Raw genomic sequence first — 9,202 nt, forward strand, 5'->3', positions numbered from 1 at the left:
GCTGTCTAGTTTTCCCAGCACTTATTATTGAAGATACTGTCTTTTCTCCATTTTATATTCTTTTTTTTTTTTTAATTTATTTTATTTATTTTTTGGGTCTTTGTTGCTGCGCACGGGTTTTCTCTAGTCGTGACGAGCGGGGCCTACTCTTTGTTGTAGTATGCAGGCTTCTCACTGTGGTGGCTTGTCTTGTTGCGGAGCAGGGCTCTAGGCACGCAGGCTTCAGTAGTTGTGGCACGTGGGCTCAGTAGTTGTGGCTCGTGGGCTCTAGAGCGTAGGCTCAATAGTTGTGGCGCACGGGCTTAGTTGCTCCACGGCATGTGGGATCTTCCCGGACCAGGGCTTGAACCCATGTCCCCTGCATTGGCAGGCGGATTCTTAACCACTGCGCCACCAGGGAAGCCCTCCATTTTATATTCTTGCCTCCTTTGTCGTAGATTAATTGACCATAAGTGTGTGGGTTTATTTCTGGGGTTTCTGTCCTGTTCCATTGATCTGTCTGTTTTTGTGCCAGTACTGTACTGGTTTTGATTACTGTCGCTTTGTATTATAGTCTGAAGTCAGGGAGTGTGATTCCTCCAGCTCCATTCTTTCTTAAGATTGCTTTTGCTACTAGGAGTCTTTTGTGTTTCCATACAAATTAAAAGTTTTTTTATTCTAGTTCTGTGAAAAATGCCATTGGTAATTTGATAGGAATTGCAATGAATCTGTAGATTGCCTTCAGTAGTATGGTCATTTTAACAATATTGATTCTTGCAATCCAAGAACACTGTATATCTTTCCATCTGTTTGTATTGTCTTCAGTTTCTTTTATCAGTCTTACACAGGTCTTTTGCTCTCTTGGATAGGTTTATTTCTCAGAATTTTATTCTTTTTAATGCAGTGGTAAATGGAATTGTTTCCTTAATTTTTCTTTCTGATATTTTGTAGTTAGTGTATAGAAATTCAACAGATTTCTGTATATTAATTTTTTATCCTGCAACTTTATTGAATTTATTGATGAACTCTAGTATTCTGGTAGTGCCTTTATGATTTTCTATGTATAGTATCATGTCATCTGCAAACAGTGACAGTTGTACTTCTTCTTTTCCAATTTGGTTTTCTTTTCTTGTTTTTCTTCTTGGATTGCTGTGGCTAGGACTTCCAAAAGTATGTTGAATAAAAGTGGCGAGAGTGAGCATCCTTGTCTTGTTCCGAGAGAGAATGCATTCAGCTTTTCACCATTGATTATGATGTTAGCTTTATCATATATGGTCTTCATTATGTTGAGGTATGTTCCCTCTATGCCCACTTTCTGGAGAGTTTTTATAAATGGATGTTGAATATTATCAAAAGCTACTTCTGCATCTATGGAAATGATCGTATGGTTTTCATTTTCTGGTTTTTTAATGTGGTGTATCATCACATTGACTGATTTGTAGATATTGAAAAATCCTTGCCTCCCTGGGATAAATCCCACTTGATATTGGTTGTGTGATCCTTTTAATGTATTATTTGGTTTGCTAGTATTTTGTTGAGGATTTTTGCATCTATGTTCACCAGTGATATTGACCTGTAATTGTTCTTTTTTTGTGATATCTTTGTCTGAGTTTTTTGTTTGTTTTTTTGTTTTTGGCCACGCCACACGGCTTGTGGGGTCTTAGCTCCCTGACCATGGATTGATCCTGGGCCCCCCTGCAGTGGAAGCACGGAGTCCTAACCACTGGACCACCAGGGAATTCTCTGTCAGATTTTGGTATCAGGGTGATGGTGGCTGCACAGAATGAGTTTGGAAGTGTTCCTTCCTCTGCAGTTTTTTGGAATCATTTCAGAAGGGTAGTTGTTAACTTCTCTAAATGTTTGGTAGAATTCATCTGTGAAGCCGTCTTGTCCTGGACTTTTGTTTGTTGGGAGTTTTTAAATTACTGATTCAATTTCAGTACTGGTAATTGGTCTGTTCATATTTTCTATTTCTTCCTGGCTCAGTCTTGGGTGATTGTACCTTTGTAAGAATTTGTCCATTTCTTCTAGGTTGTCCATTTTATTGGCCTATAATTGCTCATAGTAGTCTCTTATGATCCTTTTTATTTCTGTTTTCGGTTGTAACTTCTCCTTTTTCATTTCTGATTTTATTGAAATGGGCCCTCTCCCTTTTTTTTTTTGATGTATCTGGCTAAAGGTTTATCAATTTTATTTATCTCTTCAAAGAACCAGCTTTTAGTTCCATTTATCTTTTCTGTTTTTTTAGTCTCTATTTCATTTGTTTCTGCTCTGAATCTTTATGATTTTTTTCCTTGTACTAACTTTAGGTTTTGTTTGTTCTTCTTTCTCTAGTTCCTTTACATGTAAGGTTAGGTTGTTTATTTGAGCTCTTCCTTGTTTTCGGAGTCAAGATTGTATCACTGTAGACTTCCCTCTTAGAACTGCTTTTGTGGTGTCCCATAGGTTTGGGATTGTCATGTTTTCATCTCTAGGTATTTTTTGATTTCCTCTTTGATTTCTTCAGTGATCCATTTGTTGTTTAGCAGCATTTTATTCAGCCTACACGTGTCTGTTCTTTGCAGTTTTTCTCGTAGTTGACGTCTAGCCTTATAGCATTGTGGTCAGAAAAGATGATATGATTTCAATTTTCTTAAATTTACTGAAGCTTGTTTTGCCACCTAGCATGTGATCTATCCTGGAGAATGTTCCATGTGCACTTGAAAAGAATGTGTATTCCGCTGCTTTTGGATAGTATGCTCTATAGCAGGGCTCCCCAACCGGTCCGTGGCCTGTTAGGAACCAGGCCGTGTGGCAGGAGGTGAGCGGCAGGCGAGCGAGCGAAGCTTCATCTGTATTTACAGCCACTCCCCATCGCTCGCATTACCACCTGAACTCCGCCTCCTGTCAGCATTATGGTGAGTTGTATAATTATTTCATTATATATTACAATGTAATAATAATAGAAGTAAAGTGCACAACAAATGAAATGTGCTTGAATCATCCCGAAACCATCTGTCTCACCAACCCCAGTCCGTGGAAAAATTGTCTTCCATGAAACCAGTCCCTGGTGCCAAAAAGGTTGGGGACTGCTGCTCTATAGGTGTCAATTAAGTCCATTTGCTCTACTGTGTTATTTAAGTGTGTGTTATTTATATCCATTGATGTAAGTGGAGTGTTAAAAGTCCCCTACTATTATTGTATTACTGTGGATTTCTCCTTTTATATCTGTCAGTACTTGCCTTATATATTGAGGTGCTCCTATGTTGGGTACATATGTATTTACAGTTGTTATATCTTCTTGGATTGATCCCTTGATCATTATGTAGTGTCCTTCTTTGTTTCTTGTAACAGTCTTTACTTTAAAGATTTGGATTTGTCTATTTATTTTTGTAGTTCTATCAGTTTTTTCCCCCAGCTTCAGGTAATTTCTTCACATGCATGTTCTGATGAGTATTCAGGTAAAATTCAGCTAAAAATTCTGCAGATGTCTAGGGTTTTTTCCTCTAAGAGCTTTCAGGCACTTCATCCTGTGAACTCCAGTCACCTCAGTCTCCATGACTTTTAGCTTAATTTCCTCAACTTTGGGAGGCCACAGCCTGGAAAGTTTCCATGCAGTTATCTGGGGAAATCATAGTACCATTTGTTTCCCATTTTTCAGGGATCTCTGTTTCATTGCCTGTTATCCAATGTCTTGAGTGCCAAGGTTTCATGTTTTGTCCAGCGTTTTATTGTTTCAGATGGGAGGGTAAACAATTCTCTATAATTCCATCTTCACCAGCAGTGCAGATCTCAAATAAGCATTTAGTTAGGGTAGGCCTCACTGTGGAACTAGGATTTATTTTTAAAAACAGGGTTGCAATTAACAGTCTTTCACATATGCTTTTGCAATTTTTTACCAATATTTTTGGAGAATTAAATTGCTGGATCAAAAGATAGGCATATTTTGATAGATACTGCCAACTTGCCTTTCCTATTCAAACTAGTATTTATCTAGAATGAAGGTTACTTAGAGGAATGTTATGTACCTTTGTCCAGTGCTGCCTACATCTTGCCCATCTTGAGATATATTAGTAAAGTTTTTCAGAATTTCTTCTGCCTACTTTTTCTCCATTATGCCACTTTTCCAGAGGGCAGACAGCGCCAGAGATATTGGCATGTTCTTTTAATGTGGCTCTGTTAATTCTGTGTTCTACTTTTCATAGCGTGTGATATAAGGTGGTATCACTTTCCTCTTTCAACGATGCTAGTATATTGGTTTTTTTTCCTCACTTTTTTCAATTTTAGTAAGAGGAATTTCTAAATCTGAGTCTACTATCAGTCCATAGGGTCTCTGAAAGACTAGACTACATTTTTGAATGAGTAGAGCTCTTCCTGATCTGGCTGTTTATCAAAGGCCTGTGTTCTAGACGAGTAGGAAATTTGTTTTAGCCTAGTGATTCTCATTTATTTCTGTGTATTCAGATCACCTGGGCATCTTGTAAGATGCAGATTCTGAATTACTAGCTCTGGATTAAGGCCCAAGATTCTGGAATCCTAAGAAATTACGAGGTGAGGCTGATGCTGCTCATCCATGCCCCACATGTTGAGTAGCAAGGATTTAGCATTTACCTTGCAGTCCTGCACATCATTCGCAGCTTCCCTCTCCTCTGTCAGATGATAAATCACCTCTTCAAAACCCATGTGTTTCCTCCTTGAACACTCCAGCTCCTCACCCCTGCCACTCTTTTGCAATTGTAAACAGAATTTATGGAGACTTCTAAAGCCAGACTTTTCAGAGTAATACTGTGGCTTCAGTTGAGGTGCCTTTTCTTTTGCCCTTCCAGATATGCCACTGCTTTGGAGGTATTTTGTGCTCATCAATGCATCATCAGTTTCCTCTCCCAGGATTTTCACCACATTTAGCAGCATTTCCTTGTGGATTTTGAGACTCAGAATTATAGATGTTTCTTTACTTCATCGAAGATGGAGTTTCCTTCTGTTTCTTATTCTTCTTGTTGCTTTCACTTGGTTTCAGAAAGGAGAAATGGATAGAGATATCTTGGTCCCACCATTTTAAATTCAAAGTTAGTATTTTTAAAAGCTCCTCATACATACATTTGAATTTGCCTCCTTATGGGAATGCACCAGTCTGCTACTCTTCCATAGAGACCATGAAAAGGGAGGGGGAAAATGGAGTTTTTCTAAACTGGAAGGCAATCCCCTTTGTAGAGCAGATCTGCTATCCTTTCTGTAAACAGCTTCACTTTTTGTTGGCTGTCTCTGACATCCTCTGTGCAGAAAGCCTTCTTTGGAGGTCTTTAAAGGGAGCTCCCCTGATGTCTCCTGGCATGAATGGTGCAGGTGAGGCTCAACCACTTGTCACCCAAGCCCTAGTCTTTTGCTGTTGGAGTTACCTTGTCCAACGTGCAGCCATCTCAGGAGTCTGGCAAGATAGCTTAATTACTAGCAACTGTGTACTGAGGCCAGTTGACCCCTGGAAATTTAACTTACCCTTGCTACAGGGGCTGAGGGAGCTCCCTGTAATTATACACAGTATCTCTGCAGCAAAAGATAGGTATATCTACACACTTAGTGAATCAGTGATGCCCTTATATCAGGGCACCTGAACCTGTTAGTTCAGGTCTGTTGTTTTCTTTATGGGAACTGATTCTCAACTGCCCTCCACCCTACCCCCATCCCATGGGAATTTTGTTAACTGGCCATCCAATGATCCAATTCCCCTGGCATGCGAACTTGACCCAGCTTGGCCAGAGTACCCCCTACCCTGGATCTGGTGATTGGTCCAGAGTGGGCACATAGCATAAACTGGAACAAATTATATTTTCCTCCCAGGGATTGACATGGAGGCTCAGAAAGAGAAGGTCACCTTGCTTTTGAGATTAAAAGCTCTAAGAATTTTTAAAGTATAATATCATCAGATGCCATTTTCTTCCTACCAAGAGACAGAACCTGCCAGAGAATGAAACAACTGAACACAGAGCTGTGAGCTACTAATCTCTGATGAGCCTGAACATTTACATGCAGCCTACCTGAGACTGTAACATACATGCTCTACATCTTTGAGTTATCGGAACTAATAAATACCTTTTTCCTAAGCTGATTTGAATTGGGTTTCTGTCATAATCCTGATTACAGTTGTTGTAATTTTATTTGTAAATTTATCAACTTTATACACTGAGCCTTTCTTATGAAAGGTAAGGATTTACTTCATCCCACTAAGTGAGTTATATTAGCTCCTCTGATGTGTTTTAACTTGAAATACAGCTAACCTACATTTCTTATTCTATCGACTTTAGACATCTCCTGAATCCCCTCTATATACAATGAGCATATTTCCCCTTATCCTTGCTTCAAGCTCTTATTTCCCTGTCAACCTCCCACCATCCAGTCTATATCAGCTATATTTTGCCTTTACATTATTAAGTAGATATTAGATATGTAGACAGATATATATACACATAGAGACTTCAGTGATTTGTCTATTTTAAAGTTGGAAATAAAATAGCATTAGATCGTTATCACCACGTAAATATTCTTCTCTGAAGAGTCAGAGCAAAGCAACGTGTGACGATTACATTTTCTGCTCTGCAAGTCCAATGTTATGACCCCAGTACCCATTTAAAGGAATCTATTCCTTGTATCAGTCATACGGATTTTTTTTTCATATTCCAGTTATTTTCCAAAGTCATGTCACATTTTATGGGGGCTTGCTTTATATTAGGACCATAATATCTGGTATGGCTTCTCCTTTTTTTTTTTCCCAGAGCCAGTAATTTTCTTTTCTTGTGACGAACTTTTGTCTTCACCATATTACTAAAATCCTCAAACTTTGTATTAATTCTATTTAATGTAACCCACCCCTTTCATTCTTCCTTAAGTTCCTCTTCACTGACTCCCTGGATATCTATCTAACCTACCAGTAATTTGGTCTGATTCTTGCAGGGTGATCATCCTATTCATCCTCAACACCACTTAACTAGGTTAGATAACACTGTTTAAAGCCTTTCCTGTTTTTTTCCTTTTCCATCCAAATTTTGCTGAAGCTAATCATTCATTACCCTATTAAAAGACAGTGGGAGTAAACTGAAGTAAACTGGTAATACAAAATATCAGTACTTGGCCTCATGTTTAATTACTGTTTGGGTATAAAGTTCTAGATTCAAAGCAGTTTTAACTCATAAGTTGGAAGGTCGCTGTTCTGTATTCTACAATCTAATATTGCTCATCAGAGGGAAGGCTAATGCTATCTTGATCATTCTTCTTTATCAGGAGAAATTTCCATTTTTTAAAGCTTTTAGGATGGCCTCATCTTTAGTATTATGAAATTTCACAAGCGTATTTCTGGGTGTCATTTTTTTCTATTGTAATTGTGCTTTTTGCCACTTAAGCCTGCCCAACATTGAGTGAGCTATTTCTAGCTGAGTGCTCATAATTTTCTTCAGTTTAGAAAGATTCTTAATCATTTATTTGATACATTCCAATTATATTTTCTCTATTAATTTTTTTTCTGGAACTCATATTAGATGTTAGACCTTCTAAACTTCCAAGTCCCTTTTGTTTCTCATTTAACTTTTCAATTTATGAAATTGAAGAGTTTCCACAATTTTCTTTCAAACCTTCTATTATTACAGCAATAATGTTTTTTCATTCTTAGGAGTTCTGTCTTATTCTTTTTGGTAGCTTCCCATATTTGCTTTAAAAGTGCAACATCTGTTCAAATCTCAGACTAACATAAATTTTTAGTTTTCTTCTCATTATATAACTTTCCCTACTCTGGTTTAGTCTCTCTCTTGGTCCTTACGCTGATACTTTTCTTCATCTGTGATGATCCTTAGCTGTCTGTTCACATTTAAGAATGGTATGGTTTGATTATCTTAGGTAGATAGCAGGAGGTTCTTTGGTTATTCTCATTGTAGATGTTTCCCTGAATGAAAAGGTTTACTGGGATCTCTGCCTGCATGGGAAGGGCTGGTGAGTTGATGAGAAATTCTCCAAATTCCAAAAAAGGTTTCAACTTAGGCTGCCAACTCTCACTCTAGCTGCTCTAGTTCTCCGTGAGTTTGTTGAATTTTTTCATAGTTTAAGTTTTTTAAATTTTAACATTCTTATTTAAAACTTCAAACATTACAGATAATGGTAAATCTACCCTCTTGACCAGAATGTCCAATTCTAGTTCCCTCCCCCAAAGAAACACTTTATCAGTTGGATGTGTCTGTTCAGGACTTTTTCTAAGTATTTGCATACTTATATAAATGTATTAGAAATATATTTTAAATATATAATACTCTATTATTCTGGAAATTTTCCATTTTCAATCAGTGTCTTTTAGTCAAATCCATACCAATATTACCAGTCCATTCTTTTAAACTGGTGCTAGTATTTCTAGTCATGCCTCTATTGATGGAAATTTAGATTGTTCCCAGTTTTATGTACTGTGCTGCCCTCCAAAGGGGTTATAGTGAGCATTTTTAAAACTTCAGTGCCTGCAAATTAGCACTGATGAGAGTATTTATTTCTCTACACAACTACCAAGTTTTTTTTTATTATTGTAGATTATGTAAATTTGCATCTCCCAATACTAGCAAGGTTAAGCAGGGACTCATATTTATGGTCCATGTGTATTTCTTCTGACTTGCGCATTCTTAATCCTTTGTTCATTTTTATTCTTGCTTGGTTGTCCTTTACCTATTTATAGGTACTCTTACATCTTTCCCTTTGTATTATATTACAATTTTTTCCCATTCTGTTTCTTATCTTTGTCTTTTTAAAAGCATTCTAACTTTTGGTATAATGAATTTCATTATGGCTTTCATTTCTGTCTAATTTAGGAAGATGTGTCCAACAGCAAAGTCATAAGCATATGGTACTATACTTTCTTCTAATACTTTACTATTTACTTTAACATTCAGGATTTTATTTAACTGGAACTAATTTTTGTGAATGGTGTGAAGGAAGGATCCATTTCAATTTACTTATAGAAGAGAGGGTAGAGTGGGAAAGCTGTTGGCAGGGGTACTAACATAACTTTCACATAAAAAATCATTAACTGTCTTGTCATTGTGTCTCCTTATTACCCAGCCTCTACACAAGCCAACTCAAAGCATGAACTTCTCTAGGGACCCTTTGGACAGACTGACTCCCATTACTGAAATCCCTGTCATGCCAACATTTCAGGTAACAGCTTCTTCTGCAACATTTCATGAATAAGCACTCTTTTCCCTTTTGTCTTTTATAAAATTTG

At 37.4% G+C, this 9,202-nt stretch overlaps 1 protein-coding gene across 2 annotated transcripts in view; it reads left to right on the forward strand.

Annotated features, from left to right (window-relative positions):
* The window catches only part of ZNF667 (zinc finger protein 667), a 47,122-nt gene that overhangs the window by 32,895 nt on the left and 5,025 nt on the right, over nt 1–9,202 (forward strand). Inside the window, exons 9-10 of one of the 2 annotated variants that reach the window (XM_068529294.1) lie at nt 2,644–2,876; nt 9,040–9,135. The gene's annotated coding sequence lies outside the window, so the exon portion shown is untranslated. The remainder of the gene's footprint in view (nt 1–2,643; nt 2,877–9,039; nt 9,136–9,202) is intronic. The other variant, XM_068529295.1, reaches the window with a different exon arrangement.

The sequence above is a fragment of the Eschrichtius robustus genome, chromosome 19 (genome assembly GCF_028021215.1).
Source record: "Eschrichtius robustus isolate mEscRob2 chromosome 19, mEscRob2.pri, whole genome shotgun sequence".
In the NCBI taxonomy this organism is placed as follows: domain Eukaryota; kingdom Metazoa; phylum Chordata; class Mammalia; order Artiodactyla; family Eschrichtiidae; genus Eschrichtius; species Eschrichtius robustus.